Here is a 24,857-nt window from a genome sequence, read left to right on the forward strand (position 1 = left end):
ACTTTCAGGCCTCACAGAACCAAGCAGCATCATGGATTTGGCCCAGGGGCCCTGGGTTGCTGCCCTGATGTTTGGTGAGGAACATCAGGCTCTCTGGGTTCTTGCCTCCGTCTCGGGAAGGCAAGGAGTCAGCACCCTCCAGGGGTAGATGGCAGCCTGGCCCCGCCCCTGCCCCCAGGCCGCCAGGGCCTGGAGTAGCTCCTTCCACCAAACCCAGTCCCCAGCCGTCCCGGGGCTGGAGCAGGAGCCTCCGGGACGGGGCTGCTCACTCACCCAGGATCTCCAGTACTGAGCCCCACAGCCAGCGCCCAGCAGACACTAAACCACATTAGTGGAGGGAAGAAACCAAGGAATGTTCGAAAGACAGAGCAGCTTTGTGCGGTTCTCAAGCCCATCTCCAGTATCGCTCAAGCTTATGATAAGAGAAAGCCATTACTTACTAGCAAAATGAATAATTAACCATTTCTCAAAGCCTAGCGGAACGGACAACAAGGAAGATTGCTGAGTGATATGTCCAAATGACTTCTTGAAACACAGCCCAGAACCCCCACTCTTCGGTATTTCCATCGATCGCCAAAGGAGTTGAGGCCACTTCCCGAGAGTTTGGGGAGGAGGAGGGCCCAACTGCTCGGCTCCAGTTCTGTCTTTAGCATCTTGCAATTAGGACCTGGCCTTGTCCAGAGCCCAATCTGTCATGACCTTTAATATCAAGACAGCATGCTCTGATCCAGATGGAATCTGGCCGCCTGGTACAACCCGAAGGTAAACCGCTTCCGATCACATCTCTCACTGTGCATCGTCCGGGCCAGCTGATGTCTGTTTCAGCCAAGGGGCGGTCTGTTCTCAAGACAGTGCGATGGAAAGCTGATGTTCCATGAGCTTTTCTGCTGGTGCCTCTTTTTTGACAGACAGATTCACCCTGCACCCTCGGCCTGCCTGCTCATCTCAGAGATGGGGCCCCGGTTCCCACTCTTCCGATTAGCTTGGGCAATGACTGGGATAATTTAGGCCTTGCCCCATGTGATCATCTGTACGGTTACGACAAATGAAACACTTTAATATGGGCAGTCGCTGCATGCTTACTGTATCGTATTGCTGAGCCCTGAATGGATGCCAAATGCTATAATACAAGGGGGGAGATGAACTCTAGAATGATGACACTAATAAGGAAATTACAAAAGGCCCAACAAATGGCATTTGTGTGAAATCAATAATGCTCTGTTTGTTTTTTTTTTTAATTCTAATCTTTCTTCAAAAAAAAATTATCTTTCTAAACAGTTGGCGATTCCTATTCTTGTTCGTCTTCCTGAACATAATTAAAAACATGTTGTGGCGTCTACTTAAGACATCAACTTTCCCAAGTCTGTCTTGTCCACTGCGTTTTAAACAAAGACACTTGTTTTGGCATTGTGCCCTTAATTAATCATTGAAGGCTTTATTGCTGCACCAAAAAAAAAAAAAAGTGTCTCTGTTTAATGATTCATCACAAGTCCAGTTTCTGCAGAACTTAATCAAATACAGAAACAACTTTCTAATCAGCTTAAATACTGAGAAAAAAATAACAATGCAGACCTTGTTTTTAGGGTGGTATTAAATATTTGATCTGAAATGTTGGAACATGACCCTTGTTTATACAGCGCGTGCATGCCGAGTTGCTTCGTGTGAATGTGTGCTAAGTCACTTCGGTCAGGTCTGACCCTGTGACCCCATGGACTGTAGCCCACCAGGCTCCTCTACCCAAGGGATTCTCTATCAAGAATACTGGAGTGGGTTGCCATGCCGTCCTCCAGGGAACTCCTCAACCCAGGAACTGAACCCGCGTCTCCTGCCTTGCATTGTCAGGCAGGTTCTTTACCACTAGAGCCCCCTGGGAAGCCCCATTAATAGCAGTTGTTTAGGAATTCTTTCATGGGAAAGATGAAATTCTTTCAAGAGGATGGAAGCTCTATATTTATTGAGAAAAAAGAACCTTTGATAGCTCAGTGAATGTTATTTAGCACTGGGTCTTGCTGAGGACGAGATGAAGCCTTGAGAGACCCGTTTGAAGAGAGCCTGAAGAAAGCCTGTCTTCATGGGCAAATCTGAAGGTTCACTCTGAGAATAAGCCTGTGCAGCGCTGGTTAAGGCTGACTCCAGAAAGCGCTGAACCCACCCTTGCTAACTCTGAGCAGGCCATGGATCCTTCCTCAGTTTCTCTCTGCCTTGAAATCCTAGAATGCTTGTCCATCAAACTTCCATTCTCTAGGCATGTCCCTGAACAGAATCCACACAGAAGTCCTTGAGGCAAGACAAAGCAAAGTAGGGCTTCCGCGGTGGTCCAGTGGTTAAGAGTGTGCTTTACAATGCAGGGGTCACTGGTTCGATCCCTAGTCCGGGAAGATGCCCTGCACCATGGCTACTGAACACTCTAGAGCTCAAGTGTCACAACTGCTGGGGCCCACGCGCCTGCAGCTGTGCTCTGAAACAAGAGAGGCCACCGCAGCCAGAAGCCCACACGGCAACCAGGGAGGAGCCCCACTCACCACAGCCAGAAGGTAGCCCCATCTCTCCTCAGCCAGAGTGCGCCGTCGTGCAGCAAGGGAGACCCAGTGCAGCCAATGAATAAATAATAAATAAAATATTTTAAAAAAAGAAAGAAAGTAAAAGCGAAGCAAACAGAGCCATCTCTCTAAATCCCACCAAATCAGATCTAGGATTTTAAACACAGTCTCAACAGGAAAGCAAAGTAACTGGAGAAGAAGTATCTTATTCGAATTCAGTCAGCTTAACAAAATTTAACCCTTTCTGGGCTTGCGATTTGTGACCTCCTGAAGAAGTTTTGAGCTGCTGAGCTTTTGCTATTCTAACAGTAATAACATCCCATTATTAATCACTGTAGGAGTTGCAGTAGTGATGCGCCTGCTGTATGTGTGAGAATGTATGTGATATGTTGGTCACTGGTACAGTTTTGAAACCACATTAATATGAGCTGTAATTCAATGTGCCTCAACTCAGCTGGTATGTCAAGTATTATTGCAACTGTCCTTTATCGAGCCCGCACATTTACACCAGGCATAGATACACACACTTGAACGCTGTGTGTCACGAACCCAGCACCAGCACTCTGAAGTCGTGTGTCTCTAGGAGCCAGGCAGGTGGGGAGCATGGCAAACTGCTGGGCACAAGCTCAGTCCAAAGCGGGTAGGAGCTAGGCATCTTCATGTAGAAATTTGAGCCCAGCGTTGCCAGTTGCCAGACCTATTTTTTTTCAATTTTTAAAAATATATATATTTATTTATTTGACTGCTCCAGGTCTTAGCTGTACCACGCAGGATCTTCAGTCTGAGTTGCAGCATACTAGGTCTAGTTCTCTGACTAGGGATCGAACCCAGGCACCCTGCATTGGGAATGCAGAGTCTTAGCCACTGAACTACCAGGGAAGTCCCTCAAAGTTTTTCAGAAGAAGCTATTATGTGAAAGTGTTGGCGTTCGCTCTAGATTTTTCAAATGCCCGGGTAGCTCAGCTGGTAAAGAATAACCCCTAAAAAAATTATCTTTAGGCCAAACGTAGCTCTCCAGCCAACAGTTTAAGGCCTCTGCTATCAAGCAACTCTTGAGATAAAGGATATTTCTCTTCCCCTAAACTAAAAGTAAAACCATCTTTTCCTTTGTCTCCACTAATGAAAGCCAGTACATTCCGTATTAATCGCACAAGTGGGTTTGGCCACCTAGAGGCAGGGGGAGGAACTCGATGACCTTAGGGATCTTCACTCGCCTCGTTCTGTTCAACCAGGTGACCCACTGGCCCTCTGCACCCAGGCACGTGGAGGCCCGCAGCCTTCCCCTCTCCACAGCACTCCTCGCCTCCCCCATCAGCTGATTAACGTGACTCTCCACGGTCATAAGAGGCCCAGGTGTCCTGCAGGTGCTAAGCACTGTCTGAGTAGTTCTGAGGGGGCTGGTATGGTTGCTAGGCAGCCAGCAAATGGGACTTCTCCACTGGGGTAACGCAGGAGTGAGGCTTGTGGGATGAGCCTGTTCATCACCAAAGAATGATGAACTCTAGACAGTGGAGTCACTCATGAACCCGGGTGCTTTTGTTCTGTCCAAAGGAGATACCCACTTGTTGAGAGGGTGGAAGTCCGCTCCATTTATCCCCCACCAGAATACGGAAACTGACACTCCAAAAACAGGCCCATGTACTCTTGATGGGAGCAGAAATGGCTTTGCTTTCTTAAGGAGGAATTCAGCGAGAACTGACTAAAGTTTAGCCCTTTATTCTCTTCAACCTGCGAGTTTATGGCTGGAAATTTATCTTTTACATCTACTTGCTGTTGTTCAGTTGCTCGGGTGTCCATCTCCCTGCGACCCCATGGACTGCACACGCCAGGCGCCCCTGTCCTTTACTATCCCCTGCAGTTTGTGCAAATTTGGGTCCATTGAGTCGGTGATGCCATCCAATCATCTCATCCTCTGTCCTCCCCTTCTCCTCCTGCCCTCAATCTTTCCCCAGCATCAGGGTCTTTTCTAATGAGTCAGCTCTTCACACAGGGTGACCAAAGTATTGGAGCTTCAGTTTCAGCATCAGTCCTTCCAATGAATATTCAGAGTTGATTTCCTTTAGGGCTGACTGGTTTGGTCTCCTTGCAGTCCAAGGGACTCTCAGGGTCTTCTCCAGCACCACAGTTGAAAAGCATCAATTTTTCAGTGCTCAGCCTTCTTTCTGGTCCAACTCTCACATCTGTACATGACTACTGGAAACACCATTGTTGTGACTGCCCAGACCTTTGTCAGCAAAGTCATGTCTCTGCTTTTGAATGTGCTGTCTAGGTTTGTCATAGCTTTTCTTTCAAGGAACAAGAGTTCTAATTTCATGGCTTGGCATGTATTAATATAGGAAGGTGTGTTCATAATGCTGTTGCCTCCACATGGAGGGTAGTGGTTCAAACCATAGACTCTGGTGCCAGACGCGCTAGCTTGAATCTTAGCTCTACTGGGTACAAGCTGTGTCATCTTAGGCAAGCTGCTTTACTTCCCTGTGCCTCAGTCTCCTCTGCTGAAAAATGGGACTATTAAAATATCTGTTGCATATGGTCACTAGGAGAGTATATGAATTAATACAGCCCTATTTAAATGTGAGATATTTTCACCCATTGAAATTGCACAAACATTTTTCAGTTTTCCACACCAGAAGATTCAATAAAGTCCTTCAAAACAATGAAACAAATCTCTACGTGTTGGTAGAAAATCTTAAGATTTATTATTTAACGGAAATACCAAGTGGCTACAGCATTCACCTTTGTGTTAAAAATAACATATAAATCATATTCAACAAAGAACCTGCTATTAGCCACTGGGGTAATCCTGATTTTTCCTTTTATATAAAATTTTTATTTAAAATCTTAAGTCAGATTTAATGTGTGAGTAAATACACACTATCTTAAACATAAATACTATGTTTATCCTGTTGTTTAGTCACCAAGTCACGTCTGACTTTTTTGCAACTCCACGGGCTGTAGGACCAGGCTCCTCTGTCCATGGGAGTCTCCAGGCAAGAACACGGGAGTGGGTTGTCATTCCCTTCTCCAATGCATGAAAGTGAAAAGTGAAAAGTGAAAGTGAAGTCTCTCAATCGCGGCGGACTCTTAGCCACCCCATGGACTGCAGCCCACCAGGCTCCTCAGTCCATGGGACTTTCTAGGCAAGAGTACTGGAGTGGGTTGCATTTCCTCTCCAGGAGATCTTCCCGACCCAGGGATCGAACCCATGCCTCCTGCACTGGCAGACTGTTTACCACAGAGCAACCAGGGAAACCTGTGTTTATTTGTGGAGAGTATTCCTGCACTGACCGGCAAGAAGCACTAGGGTTGGATGGAGCACTTTTAATGTTTGAATGGTTTGAAATTTTTGCCAAGTTCTTGTGCTTTTTTTTTTTTTATCCCAGAAGAATCTTATTTGAAAGGAAAAGCCAGGACTAAGCTCAGTGTCTGCTGGCAGTGGACTGTACCTCAGGGCTCAGGAACCCGTGTTCCCATGTGGACCTTTCTGCCCTACCTTACTGAGGACGCGGCCACCCGGCTCGCGGTGGGGCTGGTCTGCGGGAAGCCCTGACTCCGCCCCTTCCGGCTGCTGGCCTGATGCAAGACATGTCTCGTCTCTGTGGCCCCCCTCCTGTCTGTCCCGTGAGCGCGCACACCTCCCCCAGGATCTGAGAGCACTGACTGAGCAAGGCTTGCAGGGGCCGGGGCAGGGCCTGTCGTCTATAAAAGCAGGGGTTATTACTGCATATGGTGGCTGATTTCCAACTACCAGCTTCACGAAGGTGGCACGAATCAAGACGTTCACTATTGTCATTTATGCAAATTAAGGAGACAACACCTAGGGAAGAAAATATCTTGCCTGTCTGTCTTCTTGTTTTTCTTCTGTCTTTAACATACCCCATTACCAAAAGCCCTTAAGACTTCTGTTGATCACTTACACAATAAACACATTAAAATCAGCAAAGCGCCAGGTTGGCTATTGTCTAAGCTTCATCTTCTTAGTCCAGTGCTCAGCTTGAGAAATGCCTGTGAGGGGGAATTAAAATATGCAATGATAAATTGTCGATACAGTTTATTCTAGAGATGCAAGCACTACAGTTCAGACAGGTGTGCCCTCCACCCTGGCCCAGGACGCCACGCCCCCCTTCCACAGTTCTGGCTCCTTCTGATCCCCACCCACCCCCTCCCCCACATACCCCACACATGCACAACTTTCTCCACACATGCCTCCTGGATAATGCCATCTTTATTACCCTAAAGCTGTTTTTCAGATAAGCTACCTATCTCTAGCTGCTTCTTCCCAAATCCATATAACGTCTTAACTCCATAATACAAACAATAAGCAAAGAGAAAGCATGTCATAGGAAAATAACATGATACCTGTGCACGTGTGTCCATATTACATATGTGTGTGTGGACATGTGTGCGCTCATATGCTCCGTTGCTCAGTCATGCCCGACTCTTTGTGACTTCGTGGACTGTAGCCTGCCAGGCATCTCTGTCCGTGGGATTTTTCAGGCAGGAATACTGGAGTGGCTGCCATTTCCTTCTCCAGGGGATCTTCCCGACCCAGGGATGGAGCCCGCGTCCCCTGTGTCTCCTGTATTGCAGTCAGTTTCTTTACCACCGTGCCACCTGGAAAGCCCTGCGTGCAAATATGTACACACTCACACACACACTTAGGCATCACTGCATAAGCGAAAGTCTGGATTAAATAGAAGTAGGTAGCTCAGATGGTAAAGCATCTGCCTACAATGCAGGAGACCCGGGTTCGATCCCTGGGTGGGGAAGATCCCCTGGAGAAGGAAATGGCAACCCACTTCAGTATTCTTGCCTGGAGAATTCCATGGACTGAGGAGCCTGGTGGGCTACAGTCCATGGGGTTGCAAAGAGTCGGACACGACTGAGCAACTTCACTCACTCACAAGATGATATTTATTTGCACTTTTTATCTTGACATTTTGCAATAAAAGCTAAACGATACACACGTGTGCACGTGTGTGTAGACACATTGTGAGCCCAACAACCACCACAAGGGCAATGAAGCAGGGGAGGGTTCAAGCAGCGTCTGCGCTGAGGGATCCGCAGTCCGCAGTGTAGGAAGGCCGCCCCGGTGCCCATGTGAAGGGCGCGTGGTGGAGACGGGAGGGGCAGAAGGCCGCCTAGCGACCACCACCATCACCGTCGGCGGCAAAGGCCCGCGGAGAGGAGAGAGGGAAGGCTCGCGGCGGCCCCGCCACTGAGCCCCGCTGGTGCTCTGGACGTTTGCCGGAAGTCTCAGCAGTCATCAGGGTGATGTGGCGGGTAGCACAGCCTTCAAATATGGAAAGAACACGGGCTTCATCGACAACATCAGGGGAACTGGACCTAATAACAATATCCCGAAAACTCTGCTAATCAGGCCACTTCTCCCCGCAGTAGTGGGGTTTGATTCACCTGTCAATTTCCCCTGGACTTGGAGCTCCCTGAGAGCCCAGCCTCTGCTCTCCAATCTCTGTGGCATCAGCGATTAGGATGTCGGGTCTGGGGACCGGACCAGATCCTGCCCATCACCTGTCTGTGTAAATAAAGCGTCAGGGATGCAGCCACACCTGTTCATGATATGTAACCCGTGCTGCCTTAGCCCTACGATGTCAAGGCTGAGGACTTGACACAGAGACCCTGTGATGTGTGAATTCTGAAATATTTACTATCTGGCTCTTCAAGAAAAAGTTTACCAGGCTCTGAGCTAGCATCATGCTGGGGACACATAAATATTTATTCAACGCACGAGTGTGACTGCCAATCATCACAGGATTTCCACTGACTGCTTTTTGGCTGGCACACCCCTTGAACGGCACTCTCAAAGGTGAAACATTTTTTCTGGGTCACACTCCTTGTCCTGATTTGTCCAGTTCTTTGGGGAATCCCTGAGCAGAGCTGGGTTGGAGAGGCAGGATGGGGAGGGCTTGAAGACAGCGAGCAGGGCCATCAGGCGTGGACGCTTTCGCAGTGTTGGCCCGGGGGGCCATCTTGGGCAGGGCAGTTCCCCAGGGAATCCCCCACGGCATCTCCGGCCTCCAGCCCCTGGATGGCAGTGGTGCTTCCTCTCTTCCAGGGCGTGACATTCAGAAATGGCTCCCAGGAGGCAAAAATCTCCCAGTTGAGACCCATGGCTCTAGAGAGAGACTGCAGATAAGAACCAAGTACTGGGGTCTTCTTATAAATGTCCCTGAGGGTAGCACCCACATTTAAAAAAAAAATCCTGACAGGCATATACACAGCCTCCCTCTGTAGTGCAGTCTAATTACCCACCTCCGGGAATTTCTGATATCTAGCCTAAACCCCTTCAACTGCATTTGCCCCTCTCTTTTTCTTACTCCATCATTAATGAAAAATAAAAACTAGAACCAATACATAAGCTGTCCATATTAACCCTCCTCCCATGACAGTCCCTTCACAGAGGAAGCTGGGGAATCCATACCACACTCAGTCATCCAGCTGCTGAGCAGCCCCCTGCGAGCACTGCTTTAGGGGCTGAAATAGAACAAGGAACAGGACTGACCCAGTTTCTGATCTCACAGAGCTACATTTTAGTGAAAAGAACAAATTAGTAAGTAAATAATCAAAACAATATCAGGGATTGTCGAGTGTCTGATGCTATAAGAGCGAGTCACAGCAGCAAAAGAGATGCAGGCGTAAAGAACAGGCTCTTGGGCTCCGGGAGAAGGCGAGGGGGGGATCTGCGAGAACAGCACTGAGACACGGGTACTGCCGTATGCGAAGTGCATCACCGGTCCAGGTTCGATGCAGGAGACAGGGCGCTCAGGGCTGGTGCACTGGGATGACCCTGGGGGATGGCACGGGGAGGGAGGCGGGAAGGGGGTTCAGAATCTGGAACACATGTACACCCATGGCTGACTCGTGTCAATGTATAGTGAAAGCCACTACAATACTGTAAAGTAATTCAGTTCAGTTCAGTCGCTCAGTTGTGTCCGACTCTATGCGACCCCATGAATCGCAGCACACCAGGCCTCCCTGTGCATCACCAACTCCCAGAGCTCACTTAGATTCATGCCCATCGAGTCGGGATGCCATCCAGCCATCTCATCCTCGGTCATCCCCTTCTCCTCCTGCCCCCAATCACTCCCAGCAGCAGAATCTTTTCCAAGGAGTCAACTCTTCGCATCAGGTGGCCAGAGTACTGGAGTTTCAGCTTTAGCATCATTCCTTCCAAAAAACACCCAGGACTGATCTCCTTTAGAATGGACTGTTTGGATCTCCTTGCAGTCCAAGGGACTCTCAAGAGTCTTCTCCAACACCACAGTTCAAAAGCATCAATTCTTCAGCGCTCAGCCTTCTTCACAGTCCAACTCTCGCATCCATACATGACCACTGGGAAAACCATAGCCTTGAATAGACGGACCTTTGTTGGCAAAGTAATGTCTCTGCTTTTGAATATGCTATCTAGGTTGGTCATAACTTTCCTTCCAAGGAGTAAGTGTCTTTTAATTTCATGGCTGCAGTCACCATCTGCAGTGATTTTGGAGCCCAAAAAAATAAAGTCTGACACTGTTTCCACTGTTTCCCCATCTATTTCCCATGAAGTGATGGGACCGGATGCCATGATGTTTATTTTCTGAATGTTGAGCTTTAAGCCAACTTTTTCACTCTCCTCTTTCACTTTCCTCAAGAGGCTCTTTAGCTCCTCTTCACTTTCTGCCATAAGGGTGGTGTCATCTGCATCTCTGAGGTTATTGATATTTCTCCTGGCAATCTTGATTCCAGCTTGTATTTCTTCCAGCCCAGCGTTTCTCATGATGTCCTCTGCACAGAAGTTAAATAAGCAGGGTTGACAATATACAGCCTTGACGCACTCCTTTTCCTATTTGGAACCAGTCTGTTGTTCCATGTCCAGTTCTAACTGTTGCTTCCTGATCTGCATACAGATTCCTCAAGAGGCAGGTCAGGTGGTCTGGTATTCCCATTTCTCTCAGAATTTTCCACAGTTTATTGCGATCCACGCAGTCAAAGGCTTTGGCATAGTCAATCAAGCAGAAATAGATGTTTTTCTGGAGCTCTCTTGCTTTTTTGATTAGCCTCCAATTAAAATAAATAAATTTTTTAAAAAGAGTCAGTCATAGGGGGCTTCTCCTTTGGTCCAGTGGCTACGAATCTGTCTTGCAATGCAGGGTTGAGGGTTTGATCCCTGGTCAGGGAACAAAGATCCCAGCTGCTTCAGGGAAGCTTAAGTCCTTGCACCATGACTAAGACCCAAGGCAGCCAAATAATAAATCTTAAAAAATGAGTCATAGGTCAGTTATATCTCAGTAAACCTGGAGAAAAAAAAAGAGTAGGTGTACCCTCAGCTAGGATGGTAAGGAAAGACCTCCCTGTGGAGGAGGCATTTAAACAGAGGCCTAACTACCGCTAAGGAGCAGAACCACTGAGAGTCGTGAGCAGAACACGTGGTTTCGCTGTGTTAACCCTTCGGAGTTTGTGTTCTGGGATGGGTGTGGCAAGGCCTCTCTCCTGACGTCCCCTCTGTGTTCCCATCCTTCTGATGTGAGGGGAGGAGCTTCTGAATGGTCCTCCTTTCCCCAAGCAGCTTCATGAAATGCCCTGTTGGGGCTTCCCCATTGGTCCAGTGGCTAAGACCCCATGCTTCCAGTGGAGGGGCACAGGTTCAGTCCCTAGTCAGGGAACTAAGATCCCACATGCTGTGCAGTGCAGCAGGAAATTTTAAAAAAGAAAAGAAAGAGCCCTGTCAATCAGCCTGACTCTGCCTCAGGCTCTCAGGTGTATTTCCTGTGACTAGTCAGTGCCAAACCTAAGGGATCCCTAGGTTCTCCAGGAGATTAACCGGATCCTGAAGTCTTCTCCCCACCCCCAGCTCAGTCCCCACAAGTCTCAGCAATGAGGCAGTCACCTGGAAGGGAGTCAGGGAGGCCAGGATGGCTCAGAGGATATTCATCTGAGTGGGGGGGCCTCTGGTCACTTCCCCTAGACCAGAGTAGAAACGTCTAGGCTCGCCTCCCTCTCTCCTCCAGCACCTCCAGTCAGCTGCTTGCTTTCTCCCAATGGTTGGGCTACTTCCTACAATAAACCAGATCCCAGAGGTGACTATAACATGAGAAAAATCCAGACAGGAGGAAGAGTTGTACCTAGTTGCTAGCGGAAGTCAGGAGGGAAAAATCGATGGCCTGGGGCTTCTGGCACCTTTATGAACTAGGCTGTTTTGTTCTACTTGTGATCCAGCCTCCTGAGGTACGCTGCAGGTGAGAGGGTGGACTCTGGGGTCCTATAGATGTGAGTGCAAATCTGGGCTGCCCTTACAGGCTGCCAGACCTTGAGGAAACCATGTAAACTCTTTGGGCCTTTGTTTCTTTCTCTCCAAAATGAAAAGCTCTACTTTGGACAGTTGTTATGATGATAAGAGAGAGGCATATGCTAATAATAACAATAACATCCATCATGCATTGAGCTTCTACTGTGTACCAGGCACTGTGCTAAATTATTTTCATAAATATTCAAGCTTCACAGTGGCCCTAAGGGCAGGGCCCATTTTCTGGGTGAGAAGAGAGAGGCTTAGAGATGCTAAACAGCATGCCCACATCTACCCACTTTGTAAGGAGCAAAGCTAGTTGTTGTTGTCACCGAGTCATGTCCAACTCTCTGAGACCCCAGGGACCTCAGCACACCAGCCTCTCTGTCCTTCACCACCTCCCCAAGTCTGCCCAAGTTCACGTCCATTGAATTGGTGATGCCATCCCACCATCTCACCCTCTGTCGTCCCACCATCTCACCCTCTGTCGTCCCACCATCTCGTCCTCTGTCGTCCCCTTCTCCTCCGACCTTCAATCTTTCCCAGCATCAGGGTCTTTCGCAATAAGTCAGTTTTTCGTATCAGGTGGCCAAAGTATTGGAGCTTCAGCATCAGTCCTTCCAATGAGAATTCAGGGTTGATTTCCTCTAGGATGGACTAGTTTGGTCTCCTTGCAGTCCCAGGGTCTCTCTAGAGCCTTGTCTAGTATCACAGTTCGAAAGCATCAGTTCTTCGGCACTCAGCCTTCTTGAGCCCAAATGCTGGGGCTCTTTACCACTGGTCCCCTCTGCTATGGGCGATCCATAAAAAATGCTGTGTTGCGTGTCATGGTTCTCATCCCAGGGGGAATAAGTGTACGAGTGGATGGACAGAAACCTGCCTTCACTACCCACAAACATGAGCAACATCAGTAGCTGCTGGGGCAGGAGCATTTCAGAGAGAGAGCAGCTGCTGCTTGTAGGAGGCGCCCTGTCCCAGCGCTCAAGGGCAGCGCTCGGCTGGTGCCCTAACGCCCCCGCTGAGCCCAACGGCTGATGCAGTCACGCTGGGGCCATGATGTAGTCACCCCACCCTCTCTGTGGCTGTGCCCCACGTGTAAAGCAGGGATTCGCAAATTCATTCATGGAGTTCGCCAGGATTTATGTATTAAGGCCCCTTCCCCAGTGCCTGGCACTGCTCTGTAGAGAAGTGCATAAGACAGACATAATCAGTTAAAAAGTGAGTCACTTGGTCGTGTCCGACTCTTTGTGACCCCAAGGACTGTAGCCCACCAGGCTCGTCCATGGAATTCCCCAGGCAAGAATATGGAGTGGGTTGCCATTTCCTTCTCCAGAGGATCTTCCCAACCCAGGGATCGAGCCCAGGTCTCTGGCATTGCAGGCAGAGGCTTTACTGACTGAGCCGCCGGGGAAGGCCAGATGGACGTAATTTCTGCCCTCAAGTGGCTCACGCTCTGCGGTGGAAGGAAATCCAGAGAGTCAAACATGTAACAGGACCACACAGGAAGAATCCAGGTCTGTGTCCGCAGGAAGGGCAGAGGGAAAGTATCGGTGCAGGAAGACGCTCAGAATGACGTGGCATCAGAGAAAGCCTGGCTGAGAAGGGGCGTGGGCGAGGGTGCCGGGCGGGAGGCTGGGCGAGAAGGTTCCAGGCGCGGGAAACGGAGAGAAACCGACGGCCTGGAGTCGAGGCGGCCCACTCGGGAAAATTTCCCTGACTGTGCTCCTGGGAGCAACAAGCCCCCAAGAGGCTCCTCAGGAAAAGCCTGTGGTGTCCAACAGGCTTTGCAAATCCCGCACACCCCGTGCCTGGAGTTTGTGTTGCCCGTTAGCATTAAGACAGACAGACTGGCCGAGGTGCCAAGTGGGGGTTGGTTCAGCCCGCCACCAGCCTCTGAACTGCACGACCGTCGCTCCATGCAACACCAGTTGGCATTCCGCAGAGCTTTGCCTCCGTGGGAGCCAACCTCGACATGCAGCTTAAGCTTAGAGCCCTTTCTCCACAACGCGCGGGTTTCTTGACTCGCGGTCCCGCACAGGACCGTTCAGCCAACACTCACTGAGTGCCTCTTGGTAACTGCCAGACGCCGGGCCAGACCCAGTGGGACATGGAGCAGGAACAAGGCTGCCGCCTCCTCTTCAAGAGCCACGCGGTCAACCCAAGCAGAGGAGGCCAGAGGAGAAAAAGCAGGCGGATGCTGAGGCGCCCCTGGGGAGTCAGCGACCCAGACTTTCCAGCAGACAGCTTTGGGGACCGTACGGAACAGACATGTCCCAAAGCGCTGCTCATCTCTCTGGTGACACTTTCTGGACCAACCCGCAGTAGGAGCGCACACAGAGGACCCCTACCAAATCCGAGTGCTTTTAAAAGCAAACAACGGGTGGCCGCTTAGAGATCAGACGAAAGGAAGACCTGCCCAGGAGTTTGTGCCTCCTCAGCACTTCCCAAGAAAGGGACTGCGAGCTTCAGGACCAGCCCCGGCAGATCCAAATGCAAATGGACACCTACGTACAGCTCCCCAGCCCCAAGTGGCCCCTGAGTTAGAATGAACTGGCTTCGAGCGCCGCGCACACACGGTCCACACCAACCGCATACCGCATACACAAGGCACACACCCACGGATCAGGCCTCCTCACTTACCGCCTGCATAGGATTCGTTTTCAAAGGCTAGGCTTTCCTCATAAAGATCTAGGGTCTAGGAACAGGAGGCCCTGCTGGCAGAGGGCAAGAACAAACCGCCTTTACTGACTTGTAAAATAGACTTCTTGTTCAGTTCAGTTCAGTATTCAGTCACTCTGTTGTGTCCTACTCTTGGCGATCCCATGGACTGTAGCCTACCAGGCTCCCCTGTCCATGGGATTCCCCGGGCAAGAACACTGAAGTGGGTTGCCATTTCCTTCTCCAAATGATCTTCCCGAGCCAGGGATTGAACCCGGGTCTCCTGCACTGGCAGGCAGATTGTTTTGCCACTGAGCCACCTGGGAAGCCCGTACTTATTCTAATCACCCCTGAATTCATTCCAATCCCAAAGAAAGGCCATGACAAAGAATGCTCAAACTACCGCACAATTGCACTCATCTCACACGCTAGTAAAGTAATGCTCAAAATTCTCCAAGCCAGGCTTCAGCAATACGTGAACTGTGAACTCCCTGATGTTCAAGCTGGTTTTAGAAAAGGCAGAGGAACCAGAGATCAAATTGCCAACATCCGCTGGATCATGGAAAAAGCAAAAGAGTTCCAGAAAAACATCTATTTCTGCTTTATTGACTATGCCAAAGCCTTTGACTGTGTGGGTCACAATAAACTGTGGAAAATTCTGAAAGAGATGGGAATACCAGACCACCTAACCTGCCTCTTGAGAAATCTGTATGCAGATCAGGAAGCAACAATTAGAACTGGACATGGAACAACAGACTGGTTCCAAATAGGAAAAGGAGTACGGCAAGGCTGTATGTTGTCACCCTGCTTATTTAACTTATATGCAGAGTACATCATGAGAAATGCTGGACTGGAAGAAACACAAGCTGGAATCAAGATTGCCAGGAGAAATATCAATCACCTCAGATATGCAGATGACACCACCCTTATGGCAGAAAGTGAAGAGGAGCTAAAGAGCCTCTTGATGAAAGTGAAAGAGGAGAGTGAAAAAGTTGGCTTAAAGCTCAACATTCAGAAAATGAAAATCATGGCATCCAGTCCTTCACTTCATGGGAAATAGATGGGAAAACAGTGGAAACAGTGTCAGACTTTATTTCTGGGGGCTCCAAAATCACTGCAGATGATGATTGCAACCATGGAATTAAAAGACGCTTACTCCTTGGAAGAAAAGTTATGACCAACCTAGATAGTATACTCAAAAGCAGAGACATTACTTTGCTGACTAAGGTCCGTCTAGTCAAGGCTATGGTTTTTCCTGTGGTCATGTATGGATGTGAGAGTTGGACTGTGAAGAAGGCTGAGCGCCGAAGAGTTGATGCTTTTGAACTGTGGTGTTGGAGAAGACTCTTGAGAGTCCCTTGGACTGCAAGGAGATCCAACCAGTCCATTCTGAAGGAGATCAGCCCTGGGATTTCTTTGGAAGGAATGATGCTGAGGCTGAAACTCCAGTACTTTGGCCGCCTCATGCGAAGAGTTGACTCATTGGAAAAGACTCTGATGCTGGGAGGGATTGGGGGCAGGCGGAGAAGGGGACGACAGAGGATGAGATGGCTGGATGGCATCACGGACCCGATGGACGTGAGTCTGAGTGAACTCTGGGAGTTGGTGATGGACAGGGAGGCCTGGCGTGCTGCGGTTCATGGGGTCGCAAAGAGTCGGACACGACTGAGCGACTGAACTGAACTGAACTGAACATACTCATGTTTAGCTCAAAATATTGTCTCCTTCAGTTCACAGTCAGGACTTGAGGAGCAATGTGACGCAGCGTTAAGAGCACAGAACACAAGTCACGATGCCTGCACCTACCAGCAGAAATTTAAGTCCCTGATTTGAGCCAGCTGCTCTGAAGGGCATTACCTGTTAACTCCTGGCCGCATTCTTAGCCCCATTTTACAGATGGGAAAAAAGAGTCTTAAAAAAGGTGCAATGGTTTACCCAAGGGCACACAGAGGAAGACATGCAGCCAGATTAGACACCTGCCTCGAGTCGCCTCCTTATGAGAGGTGTGTGGACTTTGGTGTGCTTGAATTTCAGCCCCAGAGCTTTCCTGCAGGGGCGCCTTCAGGAAACCCTGCCAAAGCCTGCAGCCACCCTGAAAACTCCCATGTGTCAGCTCACTCCTCCGCTTCATCCACACTCCAATATTAAAAGGTCCACTGGTTCTTCCTCATTTGACCAGTTAGGCCACTGATGCTTTGAGGCCATCTGAAACTGGTCCAAAAAACCAAGCTGCCAAGTAACCAATTCTTGTCTTAAGCCAGCGATTCTCAGCCAGGGCGAGTTTGTGCACCAGAGGACGTTTGCGTTACCTGGAGACCTGCTGGGTGGTCGTGACTGGGGCCGGCGGCACTGCTGGCATCTGGGAAGAGGCTAGGGTGTGGCTCCACCCCACACGATACGCAGGACAGCCCCCATCCCACGGTGAACAGTTACCCAATCCAAGGGCAGGACGGGCAAGGCTGAGCCACCTCGGTTTAATGCAGGTTTATCCAGCACCAGAGTCAATAACTAGCTTCCACCATTTCACTTCCCTTAGGGTTCATAAGAGCTGACTCATTGGAAAAAAGCCCTGATGCTGGGAAAGACTGAAGGCAAAAGGAGAAGGGGGCAGCAGAGGATGAGACGGTTAGCCAGCATCACTGACTCCAGGGACATGAGTCTGAGCAAACCCCAGGAGATAGTGAAGGACGAGGGAGCCTGGCGTGCTGCAGTCCATGAGGTCACAAAGGGCTTCACGAGACTTAGCGGCTGAACAGCAACACGAGCTGCATAAACCTCAACAGTGTTGACATTTGGGGCCAAACGTGTCTCTGATGTGGAGGCTCTCCTGGAGCACGTGTGCAGGCTTTTCACAGCACCCCTGGCTCTTGCCCCTTAGATGCCAGCAGCCCTGCACCCTCCCTGCGTCCTGACAACCAAAAATGTCTCCTGGGGTCGCCAAGTGTCCCCAGCACCCAGCTCGCACTCCAGGACGCCCTCGCCTTCCCCTAGTGGGAGGCACATTACCCCCGGTTGAGAACCATCACTCTAACCAAAGGAAAATCAGTTTAGCTATGAAATAAGAATTAAAAGCTCCCCTGGGAAATATTGAGAATGTGCTGGATAACCATTATTTAAATATGTAAAAAAATGTAGGTCGGGGTATGTGTGAAGATATATTAAATACCCAGGCATGTCTGTCAGAGAGGAATATCCCTTTTATGATCTCCTGCCCAAGTATTGTTGGGGCAACAAATTAACCAACCTCTTTAACTCCCAGCTCTGCGTTACCCCTCACACTGAGCTTCAGAGACTATCGGCAGAATAGAAATATAGAGCAGCATTCCCTTTGTGCTGTTAACAGTGTTCTATTTGGGGAGCCCTGTTATTATTCCAAAATGAACCCGATCTTAACTTGCAGCAGTCTTACTAGGAGAGGAGCTGTGAGCGCTCGCGGCTAACCCACAGTGGGCAGCTGCCAGCCCCTCACCCTTCGAGAAGCGGCCTGCGCTCAGACCCCAGGCAGCAGACGGGGCCCGTGAAAGCTGGACAAGCGCCTGGTCTGGCTCCCGGTGAATGAGGCGCTCATTTCACTGGAAGAAAGTTTGTCCTCCTCCAGCAAGCTAAAAATATACACCTGCAAAACCAGAGCATCTTCAGTCTGCACGACAAAACATCCTTCCACAGGAAAGAAGGCAATTCTGCTGTTTGCAGCAACACGGATGTGCCTGAAGGACAGTCTGCTGAGTGAAGGGAGCCAGAGGAGAAAGACAGATTCTGCGTGATCTCACCTCTGTGTGGAATCTGAAAAACAACAAGAAAGCTGGAGAGTAGAGGGGTGGTTCTCAGGGGGCTGAGGGAGTGGGAGGCGAGGAGACGCTAGTCACAGCGGGCCAGCACGTAGCGATAGCGTGATCCCGTTCTGGGGATCCAGCACACAGCACCGTGATCTATCGGGGATAGTGCCGTGCGGCATACTTGCAATCTGATGGAAGAACAGATCGTAAGCATTCTTGCTACACACACGCGACTGTAGCTGTAACTGTGACTGCAGTTAATTAACCTGACTGCGGTCATCATTTCACAGTGAACACACACGTGAAATCACCACAAAGCGCATTTAAAATATATCCAGGGTTTTACGCCGTTTCTGTTTGGCTTCCCGGGTCTTCCCGTGGCGTACCGCAGTTTTATTTTGGCGGGCGGGGTCTTTAGTTGTACCATGTGGGCTCTAGTTCCCCGACCCGGGATCAAACCCCAGGCATTGGGAGTGCAGTCTTAGTTGCTGGACCACCAATGAAAACCTGGCACAGCCAAATAAATAAGTATAAATATTATACACAGTTTTCTATCAATAAGAAAGAATTTCCATGGCTTGGGGATTGAGGCACAGCTAAGATCCAGCAAACTTCCCATGATGATATAAATCAAGGGTCAGTGAATGTTTTCAGTTCTGCAGGTCATACAAGCTCTGTTGCTGCTGTTCGATTCTGCAGCATGTGATACAGCCATAGACAGGAGGTAGATGATGAGCCGTGTTCTGCTAACACCTTATTTATGGAATCTGAAATCTGAATTTCATGTCATTCTTAAATCAAGAAATATTCTTTTCATTCATCCTCAACCATTTTAAAATGGGAAAAAATACATATTCTATCCTCCGGAGCCACAGGTGGACAGGCAGCGGTGGGGTTTGGCCTGTCCACCTCTTACATGGAACAGGACAAAAGAGGGACATCTCATCATCTCCCCCAAAATCCCATAAATTCCCACTTTTCCGTCTTTATGATGAAGGAGACCATCCTGGACATTTAGGACTAGGTTTGGTGGCACTACAGAAAAGAATCTTGCTAACACTTGAGTTTCTGGAGTATTCCTTCTTTAGAGGATTGAATAAACATTTCAGGACAAACTTGGAGTAACTTAGTGCTGGCTTTTTCCTTTTCCTGCTGCTGCTGCTGCTAAGTCGCTTCAGTCGTGTCCAGCTCTGCGCGACCCCATAGACGGCAGCCTACTAGGCTGCCCTGTCCCTGGAATTCTCCAGGCAAGAACAGTGGAGTGGGTTGCCATTTCCTTCTCCAGTGCATGAAAGTGAAAAGTAAAAGTGAAGTCGCTCAGTTGTGTCGGACCCTCAGCGACCCCATGGACTGCAGCCCACCAGGCTCCTCCGTCCATGAGATTTTCCAGGCAAGAGTACTGGAGTGGGGTGCCATGCCTTCTGTGCTTTTCCTATGATTCCCTAGTACAGGAGTTTATAATAGAAAGTACGGCTTCCCAGGTGGCTCAGTGATCATGAATCCACCTGGCAATGCAGGAGATACAGGAGACCTGGGTTAGAGCCCTGGGTCGGGAAGATCCCCTGGAGAAGAAAATGGCAACCACTCCAATGTTCTTGCCTGGAGAATCCCATGGATGGAGGAGCCTGGCGGGCTACAGTCCACGAGGTCACACAGAGTCAGACACAACTGAGCATCTGAGCACACACACAGTAGAAAGTAACTCGTGAACTGGATATTTTAAGGACCTCCTGGTTTAAAAAAAAAAATAGAGAGGAAGAAAGAAAAAATCCTTGGTTTCTAAGCTGTATAAAATACAAAGCTCTCAGTTCCCGTGTGAAAGGAGGGTCTCAAAAAATGTGCCCCCACCCCCTGTCTCTCTAAGCACAGACAAGCATCGGAATTGAGAGAAGAGAGGCTTATTTGATAACCTCTTGAAGGTTATAAATTCTTTATCAACTCCAGATTAAGTTTCTAAAAGGGATTTTTTTTCTACCTCTTTTTTTTAAGTTACCGTGATCACAATTTTCAGATTTTCAGCTACGTATAAAACTTTTTTCTCCCTCCTTCTCTCACGGAGAAGGTCAATCACTTTTTAGATATAAGAGAATTTGAGAAGAGATTAATGACAAAGACAAATGATGATTTTTATTTTAGCGGAAGTTTCGGTGCGTTTTCTGCCCGGCCTGGGGACTGATAATAAAGTACACTTGACATATAACTGCGTAGGTTCTTTGCTTTCAAGTCCCACGACGGATCAAAAGAGCCAATTCTCTCTTTAAAAAGAAATGTCCTGGAAGGAAAAATAAAAGGAAGGTTGGGGGGAACCTCATCCACCTCTTTTGTCTTTTTCTCTTTTCTTTGTGGCCCAGAGACAGAGCCTTGAGTGACTTCTTCAGAAAAGAGATCAGTGAAATTGTCAGTTGATTACTTCTCCTTGATTAGCATTTATAAGAGCCCTGTGATACAGTATTTGCATTCCTATTTAGCCGTGATTTTTGTGGGGCACCAATGATTAAACTTGTCACGGGGCTTGATTGACGGGGTCAGATCTTCACTTTCTACTCTTTTGAAATTAAAAACAAATGTGTCAGCTGCCTTCATGGGCCGGAGCGCCGTGAAGCTCGCCTGCCTTGTCATTGCAGATAGGTCAGGAATGTTTTAATTTTAGGGATGGATTCTGCTTGTCAAGTAGAGTGTGGTGGCGTGCGGTTCTGGAGATGAGATGTGAAGGGTGTAAAACAAAGAAGGGGAAGAACAAAGACAAAGACACGCACATTATTAGACAGATTTAATTAGTCTGAATGGATATTATGCTAGATGAAGCAGTGAGCTGTGAAATTAACCCTTGATTACAGACTGGCGGATCATCCCCGGGAAGAGAATCAAACCTTTGTGAAGAGATGCGAGGTGTGATTGCAGTCCCTCCTGCCCTCCTGGGTTGCCTGCCAGATCCGCACCCCCTCCTGGTCTACTGAAACACCAGGGGAAGCTGGTCTCCAGCGTGTGCGAGCGGTGTGCGTAGAGGAGGAGTCCCCTTCCACTTCGGAGAAAGCGACAAGCCAACGGCGGTTGGGTGGAAAGCTAAGGGGCTCCCGATGATGCAGGCTTCAGAATCCAAAACCGAGTTGACGAACAGCCGAGTTTGAACGAGGGTTATTTTGCGTGTCTGCAATGAACACCTCTAGCAGTCACCCAGAAGGTCACCTCCCAGCAATGTCCCTGATACAACCTCCCCCTACCTGTCCCTAAGGCAGCCACGGTCTTCTCCAGGGAATCCCAGCTACCGTGTGACTCCCAAGAATTCCACAAGTATTAACGGAGAGATGGAAGGCCTAGACACCTGACTCAGCACAGACGCCCAGTTAAGCAAAAATTGCTCATACCGAGGACCTCAGCAAGGAGGGGAAGGTTGTGACAGAGAGTGTACATTCAAAGGCCCAGGGGTCTGAGATGCTGCGGCCATCCAGAAACCCTCTCATTCGAACAAGTCATCAAGGCTTTGTAAGCCTTTGTACCAGCCTTGTATAAGCTGCACCAATTAATGTCTCTACTTCCGAGTGACTCTGTCTCCATCATTCCCAGCACCAGTCTCAGGAATGAGGAGCCTCCGGGCGCATCACACAGAGAAGGGGGGTCTGTCAGGCTGGCCCAGGGTCAAGTGGAAAGTCAGCAAACTGGGAGGAAGCAGAGTTGTAGAGTTTGCTTTAGGGTCCTTCCCCAAAGCCAGTCTTCTCATCGGTGACTGTGGAGTGCGGCTCCTCCCCTAAGGATCTCTCCCAGTCACGCTGAGAGTGAAGTCTGAGTTGTGCACGTCGAGTGCGGGCCAGGCATCCTGGGTCACGACTGTGGTCCGTGTCGAAACACAGGGCACTAATTCTCAGCCACTTCCCCGGCTCTGGTTCCTGTCTTCCTCGGCGCGGCTTCGCGCCTTCAGGCTTAAATGGCTCCCGTTTAGGAGAGTCCTGGCTGCGGAGCTCCGCGGGCAGCTTTCGGCTGTGGTCTTCGGACTCCGGATGAGCTGCAAGCGATCGCGCATCACCCATTCCCCATTGAGGCTGAAGGCTGAGGGCGGCCAACGAACTCACTGGCATTACACTGGAATTTTCTCTTTTTCGTGATTTTTATTTTGGCTGGGTTGGGTCTCTGTTTCTGTGCGGGCTCCTCTCTGTTGCCGTGCGCAGGCTTCTCGCTGCGGGGCCTTCTCCTGAGGCAGAGCATGGGCTCTGGAACTCGCAGCCTCTGGTATCTGCGGTGCCCAGGCTTAGCTGCTCTCCAGCCTGTGGAATCTTCCCAGACCAAGGGTCAAGCCCACATGCCCTGCCCTGGCAAGCCGATTCCCCACCAGGGAAGCCCCAGCCTGAAATCTTCTGAATGTTAGAGACGGAAGGGAAACTGGGGTCTTCACCCTGCGGTGCTTCTGGGAGTCAGGCCCGTGTGTGTGAACGTGTTCACAGGTCAGGGTGCGGGAATGTGGAGAATTATTGCTCCACCGGGAAATGCGAGGTCTGTTTATCAGCGGGTGCTTTGGGTGACCAACCAGTGGGGGCCGCAGTGCTCCAGACGGATGTGTCTCAAGGTTTCTGGAGAGTCAGACTTTTTACAGGTAGACACAGCTCCTTGGAAATGAGGACTGTTTTCTTCCCAGAGGTGAGGTAGTGTTTCTGAAGAAATGCCTTCCATAGCTCTAAAGTAACAAGGGAACTAACCTGCAGTCTTCACTTTGACTTCACCGAGTTTCAGAGGAGGAAGGGACTTGAGCTCATCGGGACTTGAGCTCACCAGCATTAGCACACTTACCCCACTTCACCGAGTTTCAGAGGAGGACAGTGATTTACACAGCACTTTGGGGGGGCTTCCCTCATAGCTCAGTAAAGAATCCGCCTGCAATGCAAGAGATCCAGGTTCGATCCCTGGGTTGGGAAGATCCCCTGGAGAAGGGAAAGGCTACCCACTGCAGTATTCTGGGCTGGAGAATTCCATGGAATGTATAGTCCATGGGGTCGCAAAGAGTCACACACAACCGAGTGGCTTTCACTTTTTCACTTTGCAGAGCTCGGGGAGGGGGATTGCTATATATTTGTTTTAAAGCATATTCAAATGCATGTCAATGTCAGGACTTCTCAGCTTCATCACTGCGGACTTCATAACCCGGATCACCCTCTGCTGTGAGGACCATTCTATTCACTGTAGGATATTAAGCAGCAGACTACTACTGACGTTGGTCCCCTCACTCCACAACATGGCTCCAGACATTTCCAAAGGCTCTCTGGGGGTCAAAGCCATCCCCAGTTGAGGACTGACATGTATCTATGACAAATCTATGACAGGGTATTAAAAAGCAGAAGTGTCATTTGCCAACAAATGTCCATCTAGTCAGAGCAATGGTTTTTCCAGTGGTCAGGTACAGATGTGAGAGTTGGACCATAAAGAAGGCTGAGCACCAGAGAACTGATGCTTTCAAACTGTGGTGCTGGAGAAGACTCTTGAGAGCCCCTTGGACAGCAAGGAGATCCTACCACTCAATTCTCAAGGAAATCAACCCTGAAGACTGATGCCGAACTGGAAGCTCCAATCCTTTGGCCACCTGATGTGAAGAGCTGCCTCACTGGGAAAGACTCTGATGCTGGGAAAGATTGAGGACAAGAGGGGAAGGGGTTGACAGAGGATGAGATGGTCGGATGGTATCACCAACTCAGTCGACATGAGTTTGAGAAAACTCTGGGAGATAGTGAGGGATAGGGAAGCCTGCCGTGCTGTAGCCCATGGGGTTTCAAAGAGTCAGACACAACTAAGCAACTAAAAGACAAAAATGTATATATAATCCCATAGACACTATTGCTTGGGATAAAAGCTAAGAGAGAAAAAAGTAAGCCAAATTAAAGAAAAATATTAGGTTAAAACAAATAGTAGAGAGAATACAGGTGATCATGATGTTGCAAAAAAAAAAAGGTTTAGGAAATGCCAGTTTGGCATCAAATTCACATTTTACAAATGAGGATAACTGACACTCAGAACATGGACTAGGTTGGAGCAGAATCACCCAGGTTCCGTCCATGTGTTAATCTCACGAAAATAATACAGGAAAGCACAGCACACGGCGATAACAATGATCCGTAATCTGCTATGGGACAGCATTTTACACGTCACAACTCTTTCAATATTTACACCAATGCTGTGACGTAGGAATTATTATCATTCTCATTTACAGAAAAAGATAGGAAAATTTGTTAAATCTATGTTGGGAAAGGAAAATAATAAGTAACTTGGTGGAGCTGTGGATAGAGTATGCGATTTATCACTTACGCTTTCACGCCACGGTGGTGGTGGTTTAGGCGCTCAGTCGTGTCTGACTCTTGCAACCCCATGGACTGTAGCCCCCCAGGCTCATCTGTCCATGGGATTCCCCAGGCAAGAATACTGGAATGACTTCTTGCCACTTCCTTCTCCAGGGAATCCTCCCGACCCAGGAATTGAACCCAGGTCTCCTGCATTGCAGGCAGATTCTTTACAGACTGAACTAAGAGGGAAACCCCCTTTCGTGCCATAACTTAAAATATTTTTCTTGGAAATTCCCTGGTGGTCCAGTGGTGAGGACTCTGCTTTCACTCCAAGGACCCA

General features: G+C 49.1%; 1 protein-coding gene across 2 annotated transcripts in view; it reads left to right on the forward strand.

The window, feature by feature from the left end:
- TSHZ2 (teashirt zinc finger homeobox 2) overlaps window positions 1–24,857 on the forward strand; it is a 488,870-nt gene that overhangs the window by 427,025 nt on the left and 36,988 nt on the right. The window lies entirely within an intron of this gene.

This window comes from Ovis canadensis, chromosome 13 (genome assembly GCF_042477335.2).
Source record: "Ovis canadensis isolate MfBH-ARS-UI-01 breed Bighorn chromosome 13, ARS-UI_OviCan_v2, whole genome shotgun sequence".
Taxonomy (NCBI): domain Eukaryota; kingdom Metazoa; phylum Chordata; class Mammalia; order Artiodactyla; family Bovidae; genus Ovis; species Ovis canadensis.